General features: G+C 36.3%; 1 long non-coding RNA gene across 1 annotated transcript in view; it reads right to left on the bottom strand.

Annotated features, from left to right (window-relative positions):
• Window positions 1-25,843, bottom strand: part of LOC132356622 (uncharacterized) — a 356,023-nt gene that overhangs the window by 224,236 nt on the left and 105,944 nt on the right. Inside the window, exon 6 of the long non-coding RNA XR_009499931.1 lies at window positions 18,067-18,160. This is a non-coding gene — a long non-coding RNA (uncharacterized LOC132356622). The remainder of the gene's footprint in view (window positions 1-18,066; window positions 18,161-25,843) is intronic.

Below are 25,843 nucleotides of genomic sequence, written 5' to 3'. Positions count from 1 at the left end.
TATTCCATTGTATATATGTGCCACATCTTTATCCATTCATCTGTCGATGGACACTTAGGTTGCTTCCATGTCCAGGCTATTGTAAATAGAGCTGCAATGAACATTGTGGTGCATGACTCTTTTTGAATTATGGTTTTCTCAGGGTATATGCTCAGTAGTGGAATTGCTGGGTTGTACGGTAGTTCTATTTTTAATTATTTAAGGAACCTTCATACTGTTCTCCATAGTGGCTGTATCAGTTTACATTCCCACCAACAGTGCAAGAGGGTTCCATTTTCTCCACACCCTCTCCAGCATTTATTGTTTGTAGATTTTTTGATGATGGCTATTCTGACTGGTGTGAGGTGATACCTCATCGTAGTTTTGATTTGCATTTCTCTAATGATTAGGGATGTTGAACATCCTTTTCTGTGTTTGTTGGCAATCTGTATATCTTCTCTGGGGAAATGTCTATTTAGATCTTCTGCCCATTTTTGGATTGGGTTGTTTGTTTTTTTGATATTGAGCTGCATGTGCTACTTGTATATTTTGGAGATTAATCCTTTTTCAGTTGCTTCATTTGCAAATATTTTCTCCATTCTGAGGGTTGTCTTTTTGTCTGCTTTATGGTTTCCTTTGCTGTGCAAAAGCTTTTAAGTTTCATTAGGTCCCATCTGTTTATTTCTGTTTTTATTTCCATTTCTATGGGAGGTGGGTCAAAAAGGATCTTGCTGTGATTTATGTCATACACTGTTCTGCCTATGTTTTCCTCCAAGAGTTTGATAGTGTCTGGCCTTACATTTAGGTCTTTAATCCATTTTGACTTTACTTTTTTTGTACAGTGTTAGGGAGTGTTCTAATTTCATTCTTTTACATGCAGCTGTCCAGTTTTCCCAGCACCACTTACTGAAGACGCTGTCTTTTCTCCATTGTATATTCTTGCCTCCTTTATCAAAGATAAAGTGACCATATGTGCGTGGGTTTATCTCTGGGCTTTCTATCCTGTTCCATTGATCTATATTACTGTTTTTGTGCCAGTATCATAGTGTCTTGATTACTGTAGCTTTGTAGTATAGTCTGAAGTCCAGGAGCCTGATTCCTCTAGCTCCATTTTTCTTTCTCGAGATTGCTTTGGCTCTTCGGGGTCTTTTGTGTTTCCATACAAATTGTGAAATTTTTTGTTTTAGTTCTGTGAAAAATGCCATTGGCAGTTTGATAGGGATTGCATTGAATCTTTGGTTGCTTTGAGTAGTACAGTCATTTTCACAATGTTGATTCTTCCAATCCAAGAACATGGTATATTTCTCCATCTGTTTGAAACACCTTTACTTTCTTTCATCAGTGTCTTCTAGTTTTCTGCATACAGGTCTTTTGTCTCCTTAGGTAGGCTTATTCCTAGGTATTTCATTCTTTTTTTGCAATGGTAAATGGGAGTGTTTCCTTAATTTCTCTTTCAGATTTTTCATCATTAGTGTATAGGAATGCAAGAGATTTCTGTGCATTAATTATGCATCCTGCTACTTTACCAAATTCATTGATTAGCTCTAGCAGTTTTCTGGTAGCATCTTTAGGATTCTCTATGTATAGTAACATGTCATCTGCAAAGTGACAGCTTTAATTCTTCTCTTCTGATTTGGATTCCTTTTATTTCTTTTTCTTCTCTGACTGCTGTGGCTAAAACTTCCAAAACTATGTTGAATAATAGTGGTGAGGGTAGACAACCTAGTCTTGTTCCTGATCTTAGAGGAAATGGTTTCAGTTTTTCACCTCTGAGAATGATGTTGGCTGTGGGTTTGTCATATATGGCCTTTATTATGTTGAGATAAGTTCCCTCTATGCCTACTTTCTGGAGGGTTTCTATCATAAATGGGTGTTGAATTTTGACGAAAGCTTCTTCTGCATCTATTGAGATGATCATATGGTTTTTCTCCTTCAATTTGTTAATATGGTGTATCACACTGACTGATTTGCATATATTGAAGAATCCTTGCATTCCTGGGGTAAACCCCACTTGATCATGGTGTCTGATCCTTTTAACGTGCTGTTGGATTCTGTTTGCTAGGATTTTGTTGAGGATTTTTGTATCTATGTTCATCAGTGATATAGGCCTGTAGTTTTCTTTTTTTGTGATATCTTTCTCTGGTTTTGGTATCAGGGTGATGTTGGCCTCGAAGAATGAGTTTGGGAGTGTTCCTCCCTCTGCTATATTTTGGAAGAGTTTGAGAAGGATAGGTGTTAGCTCTCTTCTAAATGTTTGATAGAATTTGCCTGTGAAGCCATCTGGTCCTGGGCTTTTGTTTGTTGGAAGATTTTTAATCACACTTTCAATTTCAGTGCTTGTGATTGGTGTTTATATTTTCTGTTTCTTCCTGGTTCAGTAATGGAAGCTTGTGCTTTTGTAAGAATTTGTCCATTTCTTCCAGGTTGTCCATTTTATTGGCATATAGTTGCTTGTAGTAATCTCTCATGGTCTTTGGATTTCTGAAGTGACAGTTGTTACTTCTTATTCATTTCTAATTCTATTGATTTGAGTCTTCTCTCTTTTTTTCTTGATGAGTCTGGCTAATAGTTTATCAATTTTATTTATCTTCTCAAAGAACCAGCTTTAAGTTTTATTGATCTTTGCTATCATTTCCTTCATTTCTTTTTCATTTATTTCTGGTCTGATCTTTATGATTTCTTTCCTTCTGCTAACTTTGGGGTATTTTTGTTCTACTTTCTCTAATTGCTTTAGGAGTAAGGTTACGTTGTTTCTTTGAGATGTTTCTTGAGGTAGGATTGTATTGCTATAAACTTCCCTCTTAGAACTGCTTTTGCTGCATCCCATAGATTTTGGGTCATCCTCTTTTCATTGTCATTTGTTTCTGGGTATCTTTTGATTTCCTCTTTGATTTCTTCAGTGATCTCTTCGTTATTTAGTAGTGTTTGGTTAGCCTCCATGTGTTTCTATTTTTTACAGATTTTTTTCCTGTAATTGATATCTAGTCTCATAACGTTGTGGTCAGAAAAGATACTTGATATGATTTCAATTTTCTAAAATTTACCAAGGCTTGATTTGTGACCCAAGATATGATCTATCCTGGAGAATGTTCCATGAGCACTTGAAAAGAAAGTGTATTCTGTTGTTTTTGGATGGACTGTCTTATAAATATCAATTAAGTCCATCATGTCTAATGTGTCATTTAAAGCTGTGTTTCCTTATCTATTTTCATTTTGGATGATGGGTCCATTGGTGAAAGTGGGGTGTTAAAGTCCCCTACTATGATTGTGTTACTGTCGATTTTCCCTTTTATGGCTGTTAGCATTTGCTTTATGTATTGATGTGCTCCTATGTTGGGTGCATAAAGATTTACATTTGTTATATCTTCTTCTGAGTTGATCCCTTGATCATTATGTGGTGTCCTTTTTTGTCTCTTGTAATAGTCTTTATTTTAAAGTCTGTCTTGTCTGATATGAGAATTGCTACTCCAGATTTCTTTTGATTTCCATGTGTGTGGAATATCTATTTCCATCCCCTCACTTTCAGTCTGTATGTGTCTCTAGGTCTGAAGTGGGTCTCTTGTAGACAGCATATATACGGGTCTTATTTTTGCATCCATCAGCCAGGCTATGTCTTTTGTTTGGAGCATTTAATCCATTCACATTTAAGGTAGTTATTGATATGTCTGTTCCTATTACCAGTTTCTTAATTGTTTTGGGTTTGTTATTGTAGGACTTTTCCTTCTCTTGTGTTTCCTGCCTAGAGAAGTTCCTTTAGCATTTGTTGTAAAGCTGATTTGGTGGTGCTGAATTCTCTTAGCTTTTGCTTGTCTGTAAAGGTTTCAATTTCTCCATCGAACCTGAATGAGATCCTTGCTGGGTAGAGTAATCTTAGTTGTAGGTTTTACCCTTTCCTCACTTTAAATATGTCCCGCCATTCCCTTTTGGCTTGCAGAGTTACTGCTGAACGATCAGCTGTTAACCTTATGGGGATTCCCTCGTATGTTATTTCTTGCTTTTCCCTTGCTGCTTTTAATATTTTTTCTTTGTATTTAATTTTTGATATTTTGATTAATATGTGTCTTGGAGTGTTTCTCCTTGGATTTATCCTGTATGGGACTCTCTGTGCTTCCTGGACTTGATTTCGTTTCCCATATTAGGGAATTTTTCAACTATTATCTCTTCAAATATTTTCTCACTCCGTTTCTTTTTCTCTTCTTCTTCTGGGACCCCTATACTTTGAATGTTGGTGCGTTTAATGTTGTCCAACAGGTCTCTGAGACTGTCCTCAATTCTCTTCATTCTTTCTTCTTTATTCTGCTCTGCAGTAGTTATTTCCACTATTTTGTCTTCCAGGTCCTTATCCATTCTTCTGCCTCAGTTTTTCTGCTATTGATTCCTTCTAGAAAACTTTTAATTTCATGTATTGTGTTGTTCGTTTGTTTGCTCTTTAGTTCTTCTAGGTCCTTGTTAAACGTTTCTTGTATTTTCCCCATTCTACTGCCAAGATTTTGGATCATCTTTACTATCATTACTCTGAATTCTTTTTCAGGTAGACTGCCTATTTCCTCTTCATTTGTTTGCACTGGTGGGTTTTTACCTTGCTCCTTCATCTGCTGTGTGTTTCTCTGTCTTCTCATTTTGCTTAAGTTACTGCATTTGGGGTCTCCTTTTCGCAGGCTGCAGGTTTATAGTTTCCATTGTTTTTGGGGTCTGCCCCCAGTGGCTAAGGTTGGTTTAGTGGGTTGTGTAGGCTTCCTGGTGGAGGGGACTGGTGCCTTTGTTCTGGTGGGCATGACTGCGTTCAGTGGTGTCTGTGAACTTTTTATTATTTTAGGCAGCCTCTCTGCTAATGGGTGGGTGTGTGTTCCTGTCTTGCTAGTGGTTTGGCATGGGTTGTCCAGTACTGTAGTTTGCTGGTCATTGAATGTAGCTGTGTCTTAGCGTTGAGATGGAGATCTGTGGGAGAGCTTTTGCCATTTGAAGTTACGTGCAGCTGGGAGGTCTCTGATGGACCAATGTCCTGAACTCGGCTCTCCCACCTCAGAGGCTCAGGCCTGACTCCCGGAAAGAGCACCAAGACCCTGTCAGCCACATGGCTCAGAAGAAAAGGGAGAAAAAAAAAAGAAAGAATGAAAATAGTAAAATAAAATAAAATAATTAAAATGAAAAAATTTTTTTAATTTTTAAAAATGAAAAAGGAACTTTCAAAAAGTCAGAAAGAAAGAAAGAGGAGAACAACCAAACCAAAAAAAAATCCACCAATGATAAGAAGCACTAAAAACTATACTTGAAGAAAAAAAAATACAGACAGAGCTCTAGGACAAATGTTAAAAGCAAAGCTATACAGAAAAAAACACACAAACAGCATACACATACACATTCACAAAAAGAGAAAAAGGAAAATAAAAAATATATGTATGTAAAAAAAGGAAGAGAGCAACCAAATCAATAAACAAATCTACCAATGATAATAAGCTCTAAATACTAAACTAAGATAAACATAAAACGAGAAACTAATTAGATGCAGAAAGCAAACCCCAAGTCTACAGTTGTTCCCAAAGTCCCCCTTCTCAATTTGGGATGATTCGTTGTCTATTCAGGTATTCCACAGATGCAGGTACATCAAGTTGTTTGTGGAGTTTTAATCCACTGCCCCTGAGGCAGCTGGGAGAGATTTCCCTTTCTCTTCTTTGTTGGCACAGCTCCTGGGGTCCAGCTTTGGCTTTGGCCCCGCCTCTGCGTGTAGGTCTCCTGAGGGCCTCTGTTCTTCACTCCGACAGGACGGGGTTAAAGCAGCAGTTGATTCGGGGGCTCTGGCTCACTCAGGCCACAGGGAGGGAGGGGTACGGATGCGGGGCGAGCCTGCAGTGGCAGAGGCCGGCGTGACGTTGCACCAGCCTGAGGCACGCCGTGCGTTCTCCCGGGGAAGTTGTCCCTGGATCACTGGACCCTGGCAGTGGCGGGCTGCACAGGCTCCCGGGAGGGGCGGTGTGGAGAGTGACCTGTGCTCGCTCACAGGCTTCTTGGTGGCGGCAGCAGCAGCCTTAGCGTTTCATGCCCGTCTCTGGGGTCCACGCTGATAGCTGCGGCTCGCGCCCATCTCTGGAGCTCATTTAGGCAGTGTTCTGAATCCCCTCTCCTCATGCACCCTGAAACAATGGTCTCTTGCCTGTTCGGCAGCTCCAGACTTTTTCCCTGACTCCCTCCCGGCTAGCTGTGGCGCACTAGCCCCTTCAGGCTGTGTTCACGCCACCACCCACAGTCCTCTCCCTGGGATCTGACCTCTAAAGCCCGAGCCTCAGCTCCCAGCCCCCTGCCCGCCCCGGCGGGTGAGCAGACAAGTCTCTCGGGCTGGTGAGTGCTGGTCGGCACCAATCCTCCATGTGGGAATCTCTCCGCTTTGCCTTCTGCACCCCTGTTGCTGCGTTCTCCTCCGTGGCTCCGAAGCTTCCCCCCTACCATCCCCTGTCTCCACCAGTGAAGGGGCTTCCTAGTGTGTGGAAACCTTTCCTCCTTCACAGCTCCCTCTCAGAGGGGCAGATACAGTACCTATTCTTTTGTCTGTTTTTTCTTTTTTCTTTTGCCCTACCCAGGTATGTGGGGAGTTTCTTGCCTTTTGGGAAGTCTGAGGTCTTCTGCCAGTGTTTAGTAGGTGTTCTGTAGGAGTTGTTCCACATGTAGATGTATTTCTGATGTATTTGTGGGGAGGAAGGTGATCTCCACGTCCTATTCCTCCGCCATCTTGAAGGTCCCCCCTCCCGATCTGTAATGGTTTTTTATTATCAAACGTTAATCCTTTTTGCGGATAGGGGTTGAAAATGTTTGTCTTCATGTTACATAGCTCTTTAAACTTTAGTATCTTTGGATATGAAAATGTTCCTATAAATATTTTAAAGAAATATGTCTTTTTATTGTATCAACCCTTATCATAATAAAATGACCCTTGCTTACTCTGGTAAATTCCTTTGCTGGGAAGTCTATGTAATATTTATTAAATTGTGGCTTTTTTAATATTAACATAGCCATGCCTGTTGTTCTTTTATTAAAATTTTTATGATGTATCTTTTTTCCATCCTTCTACATTTCTATATCATTATATTTGAAGTGAGTTTCTTGTACACAGAGTATAGTGGAAGCATGTTTACTAATCCACTCTGCCAACCACTGACTTAGAAATTATGTAATTATTGATTTGTTAGAGCTTAAGTCTGACATTTTAATTTTTCTCTTGTTCTTCTCTTTCATTTCTTTCTTTTTCTTGCCTCTTTGTGTTACTCGAACATTTAAAAATCTTATTTTCATTTATCTGTAGTGTGTTTGATTGTAATTCTTTGCAAAGCTTTTTAATTGTTTGCTCTAAGCATTGTATTATATCCACATAACTTATCCCAGTACACTGGTGTCCTCATTTCAGTAGTTTGAATGAAATAGAGACATTTTTCCTCCTCTTAAATTTCTTTACTTTCTTTCATTTATAATATAATTGCTTTAAAACTTTCCTCTGTATACATTTAAAAACATATCAGACATTTTCACTATTTTCACTTCAATTGTCAAACAGAATTTAAATGCTCAAGTGGAGAATAAAAGCCAAACGTATATTCCCATATTTTTGCTTACTGTGTTCTGTCTTTCTTTTTGAAGTATCAAAGTTTGTTTTTTAAATTATTTCTTTTCTGTTTAGAGAATTTCCTTTAGCCATTCTTTAGACTAGGTATGCCTGTTACAAACTGTCTTCGTTTTTCTTTATCTGAGAATGTCTTCAGTGACCTGTCACACTTAATTAATATTTCGACTGACTTTAAGTTTCTGAATTTACGTTAATTTTTCTTTCAGCACTTGAAAAATATTGTACTACTTCTTTCTGACTTCCATGATTTCTGATAAGAAGTTTACTGTCATTCAAACTGGATTTTTCCCAATAAGTTGCCTGCTGTTTTTCTCTGGATATCTTACAAAACTTTTTTGTGTATTTGACCATTTCAATTCATTAATAAAACAACATTTAATGTTTACCTTCCCATCAGAAGTTAGGTACTATAATAAAAACTGTTTTTTTGTTTTGTTTTGTTTGTTTTTTGTTTGCTACTGGGTGAAGTTTATTGTGAAACCTTGGGGAGTTAGGATGGGATGGGGCAAGTGAGAGCAGGGAAAGAATCTGTTTGCAAACACCATACAATGTATTTAGATAAAATAAATAATTCAAAAGTCATCCAAGATTTATTTCAAGTGTTTATGCTCATTTATTTTAGGGAACTCAAGCTGGGAGCTAATCTTCACTCTTAGTAGCATGTATTTCAGTAGATTTTTTCCTCTCTACTTCTCAACACCTAATTCTTACAACTCTTACTAAATACTTAATGCAGAGACTATAGTTACAAACATCCAAATATCTTTTTCCCATTATTACAATTTATAAACTTAACAGAGTGTCCATGGACCTGAATCAGGAAACTGTGCCAACTTGGTTTATTGGATATCACACGGGCTATTTAATTGAACACACCTAGATTCTAATTTCAGCTCTGACACTGACTGAACTAAACAAGCTAATGTCAATCGTTCATTTTCTGCTTCCTCATCTTGAAAATAAATGACCATTCTTTAAAAACTGTGGTAATATAGGGTGCTGTAAGGCATAATGAAGTCACATGTATAGTATCTAGCAGAATTACTAGTTGCTGGGTACTGAATTCCCTTTTTTCCATCATGGAATATATAAAGTTTGCCAGCCCTCTAGCTAAGGTACCCTACTTATGGATGTATGTGGTCCTGTTTATGCATCTCTTTCTCAGCCTGAAACACACACACACACACACACACACACACACACACACACACACACTTTGAAACTTTAAGTTTTATGGATCTCATTTTTTTGCCTTTAAGAATATTCTAACAATTTTGCATTGTACAAAATGGCCTTCTCAATTTAGAATGTGTAAGTTTTTCACATTCAGATATATCATGGTGCCAATAAAATTTGTATTTTACCCATAATAAGCTACTTAACATTTTCTAAATATGTAATATAATTTTACCAATTCTGTGCCCATTTATCTGTGTTATCCTACCACGATACACTTATTATGTTTATTCAACTACCTTGATTTTAGAAGATAGATTCTTCCCTTACTTATCTGTGTTCTGAAGAGAGTCGTAAGAAGAAGTAACCATCCAGTGCTCAGTCAATGTCAGGAAAACCATGGATTAGAGAACCATATCTGAATATAAGAACTTCACCCTCATCAAGGCACATTTCCTCTCTTTAAAGTAGGGGGATCTGGCAACAGGTGCCTGACTGGGTTTCAGAGCCGCCACCAGTTCACTGCCCTCATGGAATGCAGTGCTGCCTTGTGACAATAGCAGCTGAACACCCAGGGGAATGACAGCCCAAGAAGCAGAAACAAAGAGACTGAGCTTAGGCCCTTAGAGCAACCAGTAGAGCCACAGCTATAGCACATTTATTTACTACTTCCTTGAACTGTACCTTTCTTTGTTCCTATCAGTAGCCCTTTAAAATGTAATAGTTATTTAATACTTCAAGCAATCCTTCCAAAGACTATTCTTCAAATGTAGTTAAATGTCACATCATCTACAAATCTTCTCTGACTTCATAACCCACCCATTCACTGAAACAGATCTAACATGTTGATAATCACTTTTGCCTGTCTGGTAAAATATATAACCATATGAGAAATACAAATATCCTGTTTGTTGAATTTATAACATTTGAACTAGTGTCAGTAAAATATCTACTCTTGAATAGGGGGTTAAAGGAATTCTTTTGAGCTAAATCTGCTACATTCTTCTTGTAACATAACTACATTCTCTTAAATTACCTTTTTGCTATGTGCTGAATAAGGTTCTTTCTCTCATCATGCAATTAGCTTCACTTTTGATTCAACTTTGACATTGATAAAAGAGTCATGATTTGGGATTTCAAATTCTCAGTCTTTTTCCATGCTGCATATATTTAGAGGATTTTTATGTCATCAGTTCTCTTAACTCCCTTTATGTTGATGATATTTAAACACTGAAGAAATAGTTAAGAAAGCACTAGTTTTAGAATCTCTATTGTATAAAATTACTATCTACTGTAGGCCATTGCCTTCCATAAAGAAAAAACTTCCTTTAATAAGAACAATAAGTAACTTGCAAGCTGGTAAGGCCATTTTTCAACTAAGTAAATCAGGACAATGGAAATAAATTCTTACATGGTTGGTGAAGTATATTGTTTACAGTAAGACAGATGATTTCTCAAACTTATTTAAAAAAAAAGAGAGAGGCAACCTTTTTTTGTTCCTATTGATGGGTTTGTCCAACCATAAAAGATGTATTTCCTTGTACTTATCATTTCATTCTGCTGATTATTACCAACACAGTGAACTGGTAAATGCAAATTCTAATTTGAATATTTTTGAGAGCAAATTAAAAACAAAGTTTGAGAGCTTTTTAGGTCATTAAAATAAAGTGCAAAATACAGCTTGTAAAAAAACTTCATTAACCAAAACATATAAAAATATCATATACAGGTTAAGACCTTCAAGATGGCAGAGGAGTAAGATGTGGAGATCACCTTCAATTCAGCACCACGAAACCAGACAATGAATCATCCCAAAATTGAGGCGGTGGACTTTTGGAGCAACTGTAGGCTTGGGGTTTGCTTTCTGCATCTAATTTCTTTCTGGTTTTATGGTTATCTTACTTTAGTATTTAGAGTTTACTATCATTGGTAGATTATTGATTTGGTTGCTCTCTTTTTTTTTAATATATCGATATATATATTTTTCCTTTTTCTCTTTTTCTGACTGTGTATCTGTATGCTTTTTTGTGTAATTTTGTCTCTATAGCTTTGCCTTTACATTTGTCCTAGGGTTGTGTCTGCCCGTATTTTTTTTTTTTTTTAGTATAGTTTTTAGTGCTTCTTATCATTGGTGGATTTGTTTTTTGTTTTGGTTGCTCTCTTCTTTCTTTCTTTCTTTTTTTTTAGTACTTATTATTTTTTAAATTTTTAATAATAATTTTTATTTTAATAACTTTATTTTATTTTATTTATTTTTTCTTTCTTTTATTCTCCCTTTTATTCTGAGCAGTGTGGATGACAGGATCTTGGTGCTCTGGCAGGGTGTCAGACCAGTGCCTCTGAGGTGGGAGAGCCAAGTCCAGGATATTGGTCCACCAGAGACCTCCCAGCTCCACGTAATATCAAAAGGCAACAATCTCCCAGAGATCTCCATGTCAATGCCAAGACCCAGCTCCACTCAATGACCAGCAAGCTACGGGGCTGGACACCCTATGCCAACCACTAGCAAGACAGGAACACAACCCGACCCAGTAGCAGAAAGGCTGCCTAAAATCATAATAAGGTCACAGACACCACTGGATGCAGACCTGCTCAACAGAAAAACAATATCCAGCGCCATCCACCAGAACACAGGCACTAGTCCCCTCCACCAGGAAGCCTACACAACCCACTGAACCAACCTTAGCCACTGGGGGCAGACCCCAAAAACAACGGAAACTACGAACCTGCAGCCTGCAAAAAGGAGACCCGAAACGCAGTAAGTTAAGCAAAATGAGAAGACAGAGAAACACACAGCAGATGTAGGAGCAAGGTAAAAACCCACCAGACCAAACAAATGAAGAGGAAATAGGCAGTCTACCTGAAAAAGAATTCAGAGTAATGATAGGAAAGATGATCCAAAATCTTGGCAGTAGAATGGGGAAAATACAAGAAACGTTTAACAAGGACCTAGAAGAACTAAAGAGCAAACAAACAATGATGAACAACACAATAAATGAAATTAAAAACTCTCTAGAAGGAATCAATAGCAGAATAACTGAGGCAGAAGAAGGGATAAGTGACCTGGAAGATAAAATAGTGGAAATAGCTACTGCAGAGCAGAATAAAGAAAAAAGAATGAAGAGAATTGAGGACAGTCTCAGAGACCTGTTGGACAACATTAAACAAACCAACATTCGAATTACAGGGGTCCCAGAAGAAGCAGAGCAAAAGAAAGGGAGTGAGAAAATATTTGAAGAGATTATAGTTGAAAACTTCCCTAATATGGGAAAGGAAATAATCAAGTCCAGGAAGCGCAGAGAGTCCGATACAGGATAAATCCAAGGAGAAACACGCCAAGACACATACTAATCAAACTAACAAAAATTAAATACAAAGAAGAAATATTAAAAGCAGCAAGGGAAAGACAACAAATAACATACAAAGGAATCCCCATAAGGTTAACAGCTGATCATTCAGCAGAAACTCTGCAAGCCAGAAGGGAGTGGCAGGACATATTTAAAGTGATGAAAGAGAAAAACTTACAACCAAGATTACTCTACCCAGCAAGGATCTCATTCAGATTTGACGGTGAAATTAAATCTTTTTCAGACAAGCAAAAGCTAAGAGAATTCAGCACCACAAAACCAGCTATAAAATAAATGCTAAAGGAACTTCTCTAGGTAGGAAACACAAGAGAATGAACAGAACTACAATAACAAACCCAAAACAATTAAGAAACTGGTAATATGAACATACAAATCGATAACTACCTTAATTGTAAATGGATTAAATGCTCTAACCAAAAGACACAGACTCGTGAATGGATACAAGAAGAAGAGCTGTATATATGCTGTGTAAAAGAGACCCACTACAGACGTAGTGACACATACATACTGAAAGTGAGGGGATGGAAAAAGATATTCCATGCAAATGGAAATCAAAACAAAGCTGGAGTAGCCATTCTCATATCAGACAAGATAGACTTAAAGACTATTACAGGAGACAAAGAAGGACACTACATAATGATCAAGGGATCAACCCAAGAAGAAGATACAACTATTGTAAATGTTTATGCACCCCAAATAGGAGCAGCTCAACACATAAAGCAAATGCTAACAGCCATAAAAGGGGGAAATAGACAGGAACATAATAATAGTAGGGGACTTTAACACCCCACTTTCACCAATGGACAGATCATCCAAAATGAAAATAAATAAGGAAACACAAGCTTTAAATGATACATTAAACAAGATGGACTTAATTCATATTTATAGGACATTCAATCCAAAAACAACACAATACACACTCTTCTCAAGTGCTCATGGAACATTCTCCAGGATAGATCATATCTTGGGTCACAAATCAAGCCTTGCTAAATTTAAGAAAATTGAAATCATACGAAGTATCTTTTCTGACCACAACGTTATGAGACTAGATATCAATTACAGGAAAAAGAATCTGTAAAAAATACAAACACATGGAGGCTAAACAATACACTACTAAATAACCAAGAGATCACTGAAGAAATCAAAGAGGAAATCAAAACATACCTAGAAACAAATGATAATAAAAACAGGACCACCCAAAACCTATGGGATGCAGCAAAAGCAGTTCTAAGAGGGAAGCTTATAGCAATACAATTCTACCTCAAGAAACAAGAAACGTCTCAAATAAACAACCTAACCTTACACATAAAGTAATTAGAGAATGAAGAAGAAAAAAACCCCAAAGTTAGCAGAAGGAAAGAAATCATAAAGATTAGAAGAGAAATAAATGAAAAAGAAATGAAGAAAACAATAGCAAAGATCAATAAAACTAAAAGTTGGTTCTTTAAGAAGATAAACAAAATTGATAAACCATTAGCCAGACTCATCAAGAAAAAAAGAGAGAAGACTCAAATCAATAGAATTAGAAATGAAAAAGGAGAAGTAACAACTGACACTGCAGAAATACAAAGGATCATGAGAGATTACTACAAGCAACTATATGCCAATAAAATGGGCAACCTGGAAGAAATGGACAAATTCTAGAAACGCAAAACCTTCCATGTCTGAATGAGGAAGAAATAGAAAATATAAACAGACCAATCACAAGCACTGAAATTGAAAGTGTGATTAAAAATTTTCCAACAAACAAAAGCCGAGCACCAGGTAGCTTCACAGGCGAATTCTATCAAACATTTAAAGAAGAGCTAACACCTATCCTTCTCAAACTCCTCCAAAATATAGCAGAGGGAGGAACACTCCCAAACTCACTCTACAATGCCACAATCTCCCTGATACCAAAACCAGACAAAGATGTCACAAAGAAAGAAAACTACAGGCCAATATCACTGATGAACATAGATACAAAAATCCTCAACAAAATCCTAGCAAACAGAATCCAACAGCACATTAAAAGGATCATACACCATGATCAAGTGGGGTTTATCCCAGGGATGCAAGGACTCTTCAATATATGCAAATCAAGCAATGTGATAAACCATATTAACAAATTGAAGGAGAAAAACCATATGATCATCTCAATAGATGCTGAAAAAGCTTTCATCAAAATTCAACACCCACTTATGATAAAAACCCTCCAGAAAGTAGACATAGAGGGAACTTAACTCAACATAATAAAGGCCATATATGACAAACCCACAGCCAACATCATTCTCAATGGTGAAAAACTGAAACCATTTCCTGTAAGATGAGGAACAAGACAAGGTTGCCCACTCTTACCACTATTATTCAACATAGTTTTGGAAGTGTTAGCCACAGCAATCAGAGAAGAAAATGAAATAAAAGGAATCCAAATCAGAAAAGAAGAAGTAAAGCTGTCACTGTTTGCAGATGACATGATACTATACAGAGAATCCTAAAGATGCTACCAGAAAACTAACAGACCTAATCAATGAACTTGGTAAAGTAGCAGGATACAAAGTTAATGCACAGAAATCTTTCACATTCCTATACACTAATGATGAAAAATCTGAAAGAGAAATCAAGGAAACACTCCCATTTACCACTGCAACAAAAAGAATAAAATACCTAGGAATAAGCCTACTTAAGGAGACAAAAGTCCTGTATGCAGAAAGCTAGAAGACACTGATGAAAGAAATTAAATATGATATAAACAGATGGAGAGATATACCATGTTCTTGGATTGGAAGAATCAATATTGTGAAAATGACTATACTACTCAAAGCAACCAAAGATTCAATGCAATCCCTATCAAACTACCAATGGCATTTTTCACAGAACCAGAACAAAAAAATTTCACAATTTGTATGGAAACAAAAAAGACCCCGAATAGCCAAAGCAATCTTGAGAAAGAAAAACGGAGCCAGAGGAATCAGGCTCTTGGACTTCAGACTATACTACAAAGCTACAGTAATCAAGACACTATGGTACTGGCACAAAAATAGAAATATAGGTCAATGGAGCAGGATAGAAAGCCCAGAGATAAACCCATACACATATGGTCACCTTATCTTTCATAAAGGAGGCAAGAATATACAGTGGAGAAAAGAGAGCCTCTTCAATAAGTGGTGCTGGGAAAACTGGACAGCTACATGTAAACAAATGAAATTAGAACACTCCCTAACACCGTACAAAAAAAATAAATTCAAAACGGATTAAAGACCTAAATGTAAGGCCAGACACTATCAAACTCTTGGAGGAAAACATAGGCAGAACAGTGTATGACATAAATCACAGCAAGATGCTTTTTGACGCACCTCCCAGAGAAATGGAAATAAAAACAAAAATAAACAGATGGGACCTAATGAAACTTAAAAGCTTTTGCACGGCAAAGGAAGCCATAAAGCAGACAAAAAGACAACCCTCAGAATGGAGAAAATATTTGCAAATGAAGCAACTGACAAAGGATTAATCTCCAAAATTTACAAGCAGCTCATGCGGCTCAATATCAAAAAACAAACAACCCAATCCAAAAATGGGCAGAAGAGCTACATAGCCATATCTCCAAAGAAGATATACAGATTGCCAACAAACACATGAAAGGATGCTCAACATCACTAATCATTAGAGAAATGCAAATCAAAACTACAGTGAGGTATCACCTCACACCAGTCAGAATGGCCATCATCAAAAAATCTACAAACAAAAAATGCTGGAGAGGATGTGGAGAAAAGGGAACCCTCTTGCACTGTTGGTGGGAATGTAAATTGATACAGCTATTATGGAGAACACTATGGAGGTTCCTTAAAAAACTAAAAGTAGAACTACCATATGACCCAGCAATCCCACTACTGGACATATACCCTGAGAAAACCATAATTCAAAAAGAGTCATGTACCACAATGTTCATTGCAGCACTATTTACAATAGCCAGGACATGGAAGCAACCTAAGTGTCCATCGACAGATGAACGTATAAAGAAGATCTGGCACATATATACAATGGAATATTACTCAGCCATAAAAAGAAATGAAATTGAGTTATTTGTAGTGAGATGGATGGACCTAGAGACTGTCATACAGGGTGAAGTAAGTCAGAAAGAGAATAAGAAATACTGCATGTTAACACATATATATGGAATCTTAAAAAAAAAAAAGGTGCTGAAGAACCTAGTGGCAGCATAGGAATAAAGATGCAGATGTAGAGAATGGACTTGAGGACACAGGGAGGGGGAAGGGTAAGCTGGGACGAAGTGAGAGAGCGGCATGGACATATATACACTATCAAATGTAAAATAGATAGCTAGTGGGAAGCAGCCGCATAGCACAGGGAGATCAGCTCGGTGCTTTTTGACCACCCAGCATGGGTGAGGTAAGGAGGGTGGGAGTGAAGGAGATGCAAGAGGGAGGGGATATGGGGATATATGAATATGTATAGCTGATTCACTTTGTTATAAAGCAGAAACTAACACACCATTGTAAAGGAATTATACTCCAATAAAGATGTGAAAAATACATATATCATATGCAAAGAGGCACTGGAAATGGAAGGTTGAGAGACTATATTACACAAAAGAAAATGAAATAACTGTAGCTTTTCAGTCTCAGAATGTGTAGCCAGAAGACAGCTACTGAATTGTTGGAGGGTGTTAAGAACAGACTGAAAGCATGCTTCTACCAACAGGCATTTTTATATAATGCCTTTGAATAGTTGTATTCCAACAATCAATATTTTGAAGATTATTCTTCAAGTGTAAAATATAAACATCTAAGAAAAGAAGTCAGCAGAAAATTCAAATATCAATTGAAATTTCTTTTTTTCTGGTAAAATCTTTAGATTATAAAAATGGCATGTTTTATGATTGGAATTCCCCTCTCACAAATTTTCAGATAACGTGTTATAGAGCTGACCCTTGAGCAACAGGTTTGAAATACACAGGTCCACTTATACGTGTTTTTTTTTTTTTTAACAGTAAATGCCACAGTACTACACGATCTTTAGATGTGCAACCAAAGATACAGAGGAACCAGATACCCAGGGCTGACTATAAAGTTATACCTGGATTTCAACTGTGCTGAGGGTCAGCACCCCTAACACCTTTGTTGTTCAAGGGTCAACTGTATTTCAAATAGAAACCATCAGGTATAATCAGAGAGGAAACAATGTATCAATATTTCCTTCTAACTCCCAATTAAGATTTTTAACAACAAAATTTAATTTATTTATAGTAATGAATGTGGGTATGGGGAGAGAGTCCACAGATAACTTGATTTAGGAAACCAGTCTTAACCATTCAGAATAATTTGTGTAACTACTACGTACAAATTGCACACTAGATTAATAGGATTTTCGCCTTGCATTTAGAGGGTAGTCTTTAACTGCTGAAATGCAAATAATGTCTTCTTCACAAAGTGGAAGGATATAACGTCACTAATTTATACTGAGATGCACATGTCCCAGAGTCAGTACACCCCTCTTAGGAAAACCAAGTTCATACTTAGAAAGTTGGTGAGCACGTTTCTCCAAAGTAGACTTGTATTTTCTGGGCACTATAGGAGAACCTAGAGAATTAATACTCTGGTGTATCACTTTCCAGGGATCTGAATATTCTCAGAAGCCCAGAAATATTGTCTCACTCATAGACAATTCTGAATACTTAACATTTGTGGATGAAATGTAGTTTTTGAATGTCTATCACCAAGAATTAAAGATATTTTGCAAGTAATGAAGTAGTACAGGCATACCTAAAAGATATTGTGGGTTCAGTTTCAGACTACCACAGGAAAGTGAATATCATAATACAAAAAGCAAGTAATACAAATTTTTTGGGTTCCCAGTGCTTATAAAAGTTATGGTTACACTATACTGTAGTCTCTTCAATAGTATTATATCTAAAAAAAACAATGCACATACCTTAATTAAAAAATAATGCTGCTGGGAAATGGCACCAATAGGTTTGCTCGATGCAGTTTTGCCACAAACTTTCAATTTGCAAGAAACACAGTATCTGTGAAGCACAACGAAGAGAAGCACAATAAAATGAGGTATGCTTGTAATTGCAGTATATAAGTGAAATAACAATGCTCTATTTTACAGGAGTTGCTACCAATAATGATTAAATATAGTATTCACAGTGATATTTTACTTAAAAGTGAGATATGGTTATTATTTCATCAACATTCCAGATCAAATGAGAAAGCTCCGTGGTCCAGAATGACCCGTTGTCCACTGGAGTCTCTAGGAAGGATTACTAGGGAATGAGATCCTGGTCAAAATAAACCAACTTAGAGTTAAAAGGAGTCAAGCTCTAAAATGGAGGGTAGTGATGGAATCTAGCCGAGGGGAAGGAAGTCAGCCAAGGAAGGTCTGAGAATTAGAGTTGCTGCCCCTCCTCCTGTTCTCTCCACTCTATTCCTCTTATCACATTTCAAAATCTTACTTTATTTTCCATCTCTCTTCTCCCTCCACCCATCCTAAGTCTTCTAGAAGTAATAGCGGGAGCCAAACAGAACCTGGTAAAATGCAAATGATTAATAAATATAAAAACAATGTTTAACTTCATTAGCAAACTTGAATAAGTTAATTGTGAGAAAACATTTTTAGAGAATTTTTTAAAAGAAAATAAGATTATAACACAGTTCAAAAGATTGCACTTATGTCTCATTCTGATTTTCAAGGTGGAATAAAACTTCCTAGTAAGTATGAAAATATAGATGACTCAGATTTCAAATTTATTAACGAAAAAAAATTTTATCACGCTGAAAACATACCTGTATTTTACTCTTTTAAAAGTCACCACAGTAAAAAAACAGAAAACAAAACAAGATAAAAAAAAACCCAAAAAGATACAGGGGAAACTTTGAGAGGCGTTGGATATATCTATTCCCTTGATCCTGGTGATGGTATCACTGGTTATTGCATATGTCCAAACTTGTCAAAATGTACACATTAAATATTTGCAGTTCTTTGTATATTGGAGGAAAAACTATGTTATAAACTGGTATCTATTACCTAATCCCATTTCTAAAACAAAAAACACTGAACATTTACATGTATATGTGTAAAAATACTACACAAATATACTCCATAGGGTTATTTTGGAGTACTGACATTATGGGTGCATTTTGTCTTTTTTGCTATATGAATTTCTTGATTATTCTATAATGAACATAAATGGTTCACTCAATATATACATAAATTTTAAGAGAATTACATAATTTTTATATGTCAGCAAATAAGAAGTTTAGAGAAGTGATACTGAAGCCGGTCTTAAAGTAGAAGAGCATGTCATTTTGATAAAGAAAATTAACATAAGGAAATTATGTCTCTAAGATCATTCTATAGCATTGATTTGAATTCTTGAGGTAGGTTGAGAGATCTCTTTATGAAAATTTAATGGCTTTATTACATTATGCCAACTAGCTTTCTGGAAAGTTCTTCCCCTTTTACTGTCCAAATTAACTCCATGCCATCAAATATATTATTTAAATTTCCTGCGACTCAGTTTTCTTAGGTTTCAAATGTGAGTAAAATATCAAAACCTCTTCATAGATTTGCAGTGAAGTTAGAATGTAATAATAGTTATAAATTATATACATTCGTTATGGTGTGTAGCTACTTCTTTCTCAAAATGCACTCCTTTCCTGGCAACAAAGTTGTCTATCTGGAGAAACTAAAACATCTGGTAATGTCTATTCTGTGCATTACAATCTTGAAGAAAACTAGGGTCTCTCAATAACTTTATCAACATTCTTCCTCAGTAGTGAGACAACTTCTTTACTAGTTATTGCTTTAACACAAGTGAACAAGTCTAGCTCTGAACCCACTTTATGAACAATTAAAGCACTTGGTTTCATTTGGCACACACCAGGCAGAAAAGATAAACATACTTTGCTGGTTTGGTGTTCAGACATCTGTATCATAAAGGAGGGGCAAATGAAGGCACTGAGTCTCAGTTTAAACCTTCTAATTGAAGCAAGGGGGAAAAAAATGGTTCAACATAAACTCAGATCTGAAAACTAGAAGCAATGTCTTAGTGTTCAGAACAAGTAGGGATTCCCTGCATAACCAAAGACTAAGGAATGTGTGTTGATTCTTAAAGAGGAAGTCTCTATTTTATTAAGTTTTAATATGGGCACATAAAAATAAGCCTTTAAGGTATGAAGCAATTAGAACTATCAAGTACGCCTCAATCCGCAGGTACTGTAGCTGTAGAGCTGTAGAGGAATATTATCCCTTTAACATTTCTCAAATCGGTCTTCTGCTACTGCCTTATTCTAAAGTATCACAATCTCTCATCTGAACACATATAATAGATTTCTATCTGGGCTCTCTTATTCCATTTTTTATCCCAACCTCAATGTATTTTCTATACTGCAGTTGGTATCCTAAAATATGCCATCTGTTTTCTTGTTGCTGTCCTCTTTAAATCTCTCTAGTAAATTACCATAGCTTAAAAGATGAAGGTCTACAAAGACCTGCACTATTGGTTGTTTGCTTACCACTCCAGCCTAACCCCTGGCTGCTCTCTGGGATTTCTACAAACCAGTCCTCCCAGCCCCTCTGGGCTGTTATTCACCCTCTAAATGCCCCAGATTTGCTCCTCCCTAGAGCCTTGAAACATCTCATTCCCTCCTCTAAAGCTAACCCTGCTCCTTGGCCATCCCTGATTTGTGCCACTAACTCTTTAGATTTTGATTGAAAGAGCACTTTGTAAGGCAAGACTTCTCTCATCACTCCTGATACCCACAGTCATGTTGAAAACTCTGGTATCCACTAGTACTCCAGAGAGCCCACAGAGTTCTAAAAGATTTAAGTGCAGGTTGGTTCATAGTTGCTCGGTGTTCTGAACATAAAACAACCAGCTACTGCTTACCGTTCAACTTCGAAGAACTGGACACAGCCTATTCCAAAAAAAAAAAAAACAGATGGGGAGCACGGTAAGGTGTACAGGCTGGAGACATCTTAGCCAACATGTGCCAAAGGATGCTTTGATTGCACAAATATAAAATTTTGGCCAAAGTTGTTTTTTCTGCTAATTAGAATATTTTATGTTTACAGATATTTGAAATGCAAAATACAAAAAAATGCTGATCAATATAGACACATTTCAAATATCTGAATTCCATAATTTCTATTCTGATTTAATGGATACAAAACTGAGAAAATGGATAAGTGGATATGAATAAAAAAGGTAACTGCAACTAAGATATTAGCTATAGATAATTTCTACTGCTTAATCATATCACGTTAAAATGAGTTTTTGATATACTTCCTCATTTTAATTTTGTAACCCCTCTTATGTATACTTTTTTAAAGGTATTTCTGTCATCAACTGTTTCCTCTTTTGGGCAAAAAGTTTATTTCATTTAATTTTCCTTCTTGCTCCTATGTTTTCTCACTTAAATAATTCTGTGAGTTGCATTTGCTGGGATTATACTTCTTTGTTTTATTTTATTTTTCTTAATCCCAGGGCTAATAAAATTAAGGGTGTGTTGAAACTGAAGTACAAGGGCTACACAGAAAATAATTTTGTTTCCACTTTCTATACCAAGTTAAATCAGCACTCCCAGAAAATCATATCAAATATTAATATGTCACCTATGTTTTACTATTTGTGAAATTGAGAAGGCTATCTAAAAATCCAGTAACATGATTGAAAGATCATGATTCAATTTCATAGTTGACTGAAAAATGTAGTGATTCCTTTATAAAATCTGCTAAAAGAAACATTTGATAATGATTGGTCTGACAAAATATGTGATTATTAAAATTGGCATTAGTTTCACCCTTTATTTTTCTTAATCTTGTGCAAAGTATACAAATCATATGTGCTTATATCACAAAATTCCTGTATATTTTAGAAATACTTTCCTGGCTAAATGAAGCTAACGCACTGAAGCTTGACAGGACAATATCAAAACCAATTCATAAAAGCATCTTTCAGAGATGCAATATCCCTGTTTGTGTTTTTATTATAAAAGCTTTTTTCTGTCTATACTCTACCCAAATATTTTCACAAAAAAATTGTAAGGGAAGTTGATGCCTTGGAATCCAACATTTAAAAATAGGATATACTGACAATAACTGAAATTAGAATTCTGCTGTCTTCTTATTTATTAGTATCCTCGATTGGGGGAAAAAAACACTTAAGAGATTTGCAATTTAATCTATTTTAGTGAAGGATGCACTTCCCATAGTATTACAGGGGTTAAATAAATGAGGCAAGTGCCAGGAGGAAGATAGAAAGACATTTTTACTATTTGCAAATAGAATAAGCTACAGGAATGCTTTGTCAAACTGCTGAACAATCAAGAATTTTACCATCTTGTTGTATAATCTACTGATTAAAAAGAATTTCTCCAAAAAGAATTTACAGATACAAGGCAATCACTTGTATCTGTAGCCTTGGGCAAGGTCTTTCCATACCTTTCAAGTTGTACTTTAAACTTCTTGCCAAAGTTGGGTAGAACACATCAAGCCTTGTCTATGTCTTCCTGTTTATGAAATAACCTACTACCCGGTCTTCCTTGAATATTTATTGGAATGTTTTGTGGTTTCAAGAGACAAATGATTGATTGGCTTAGCAGGAAAGGAGACACTGATCAATTAAAACATCCTTTGTTCCTGATTTAAATTCATTGTAGCAACTTCAACAAAGCCCAGTTATGATAACATTTGTAAAAATCATTTATTGCTAATCAGCAAAAATTCCTGACTTTGGTTCATTGCTTATTAACAGTTAATATTGAAGATACAAATCAAACAGAACACTGCACAATTAAGGCATTGTTTTTAAAAACTCCTTAGAAAGGAAAATAATCACAATTTAGATGGGGCTTAAGGAGTTTTTGAGGATTTATTAAGGTTCCAACAGAGTCCTAAAATACCCAAAGAAGAAAAATACATCTTGGATTTAAGGGTATTATCCTGAATAAACAGACCATTTTCCCCATCTGCTAAATTATATAGTTAGACACACTCACCGATGTGCAAGTACATCTGTGCAAGACCTTTCTCTCCTCCCTTCCACTCCCTCCTCTCTTTCACAAAACTCTCTCTCATCATTTATTCAGCAAACACAAATTAAGCACTTCCTATATTCTAGGCAACACACAGGCACAAAATAGTGAAAAACAACTTGAGCTTTGAAGGGTTTATAGAACAAAGAGAAGAGAGACATGGAAACAATCTTTGTAAATAAAGTAATGAGTGCTACAGTGGACATGTATCCAGATGGTGTAGTGGTAGAAGGAGGGGTTTGTTATCTGTTAATAGAAAAAAGTCACAAGATGGTGAGTTTTAAAAGAAAGAAATGTGAATATGTGTCTTTAAGTAAGGAGAAATGTAAAGTCATTCTAAATTAAACATTTTGGGGGAAAGGGCATTTGTGGATGTCAGGTCAGAAAACTTTTCAGTGGAGATAGAATAGTGGTCAATATTGCAAGTAGAGATCTAGATAATTTGAGAACATTTGTTAAATTAACTTACTTGTGTGAATTCTAAGGTAGTCTATAAGGCCTAAAGGGAAAACCAATCAGGTCTTGAAAAAGTCAGTTCTACTATTTTCATGGTTTTAAATAAATCAACTGTTGCCTTTATTATTTTCTACTTTCTTATTTTGGTTCGATACTTCTTTAAAATAGCCTCTTAGCTGCAAAGAATGACACTCTTTCTTAAATTATAATCCCTCCATATGTATTTCTTTTGTCTCAGCACTTTTACAATTGACTTGTAACAATTTTGTCTGTTTTAGAATAACTTGTGATTGTAATATTTACTCTTACATATATTTTAGCCTAGGAATTCTATGATACTTTTCTTATTTTGAATTTTTATATACCCAGTCAGAAATAAAGCAAGACATTTTCATGGGTATATTTTGTGTGTGTGTGTGTGCATGTGCGTGTGCACGTGTGTCTTTTACTCTCTCAATGTCTTCTCCTTTTCGCTCTCTTTCTATGTATAGATGTGTATGTATTTATATCAAAGAGAAGGAAAAATTCCTTTGCTACATTTCATTTTTCTTAATGGAACTCTTGTGCATATATTTTTACTATATTACCACAAATATATTTTTAACTCTTCACCACATGTCCAAAGTATAAACACCTTTCTATAACTCACTTGTTAAAATGAAAAAAAAAAAAATTCAATGAAATATACACAGCAACAGATATTTTGAGGGACACTACAAATTTTCAAAGAATAAATACAAATGGCAAATGGTTGTCACTTAACATGATACAACTTATTAAGTTAAAGTTAGTATTATCTAAGTTAATTATAGCTGGACTATAGAGAAATACGAGTTTTTCATGCTGATAATTACAGGCTATTTTCTAAAGCCTTAGGATCCGGTAGCGATCATCTGTTGTTTTGGTCAGTGAAGTATCCCCTTTTCCCTTTGGGAAATTAAACCCTCCGCTCTTTCCAATTTGGCACTTGAGGCGGGTCTGCCCTTTCCCCTACCCTACCATGCAGTGCTCGAAGCACACACTGATGCTGGCTTGGCCAGGCTGTATATTTCCCTTTCTGCTAACTCCACCTAATTTACTACAGATATGGGCATGTAACTAAAACAAGGCTCTTCAGGGGACATGCCAAGGCTTTAGTGGCAAGTTCTGGGAGATGAAATCTGTTTTCCTGCTGAAGATGCTGAGCTAGTAGGAATCGGACCTGAAGCTGCTGGTGGTGGTTCTGCCGAAACAAAGAGTGGGACCTGCCTCCGGGTAAAGCTACTAACGCAGGAGAAAGCAAATGCCAGAGGTGCTTACAGAGGACCAAACTTTGTGCACATCTGGATATATCAGTGCCTGAAGTCAGCTTTTCCACCAGATATTTCTGTAGTGAAGTCCTTATTTTAACATTTCTTAGCTGACTACACTGTGTCAGGTAATATGCAAGATAATTGGAACAAAGTAATAAATGCCTAAACACCTCCTAGATCAAAAAAATTTATCACACTCATAATAATCATTGTAAAATAGAGAGCTCCAAAGTCTGCTTATATAAAATCTATATTCAGAAACAAGATTTGAGGAAAACAGTACATTTTTTTTTAATACATCTTTATTGGAGTATAATTGCTTCACAATGCTGTGTTTCTGTTGTACAACAAAGTGAATCAGCTATACGTATAGATATATCCCCATATCCCCTCCCTCTTGAGCCTCCCTCCCACCCTTCTAGGTGGTCACAAAGCACCGAGCTGATCTCCCTGTGCTATGCGGCTGCTTCCCACTACCTATCTATTTTACGTTTTGTAGTGTATATATGTCCATGCCACTCTCTCACTTTGTCCCAGCTTACCCTTCCCCCTCCCCGTGTCCTCAAGTCCATTCTCTATGTCTGCATCTTTATTCCTGTCCTGCACCTAGGTTCTTCAGAACCATTTTTTTTTTTAGATTCCATATATATGCGTTAGCATACGGTATTTGTTTTTCTCTTTCTGACTTACTTCACTCGGTATGACACACTCTAGGCCCATCCACCTCACTACAAATAACTCAATTTCATCTCCATTTATGGCTGAGTAATATTCCATTGTATATATGTGCCACATCTTCTTTATTCATTCATCTGTCGATGGACACTTAGGTTGCTTCCATGTCCTGGCTACTGTAAATAGTGCTGCAATGAACACTGTGGTACATGTCTCTTTTTGAATTATGGTTTTCTCAGGGTATAT

The sequence above is a fragment of the Balaenoptera ricei genome, chromosome 21, assembly GCF_028023285.1.
Source record: "Balaenoptera ricei isolate mBalRic1 chromosome 21, mBalRic1.hap2, whole genome shotgun sequence".
NCBI lineage: Eukaryota > Metazoa > Chordata > Mammalia > Artiodactyla > Balaenopteridae > Balaenoptera > Balaenoptera ricei.
Note: the sequence above shows the minus strand (reverse complement) of the source record. Positions and strands in the feature narration are given on the sequence as shown.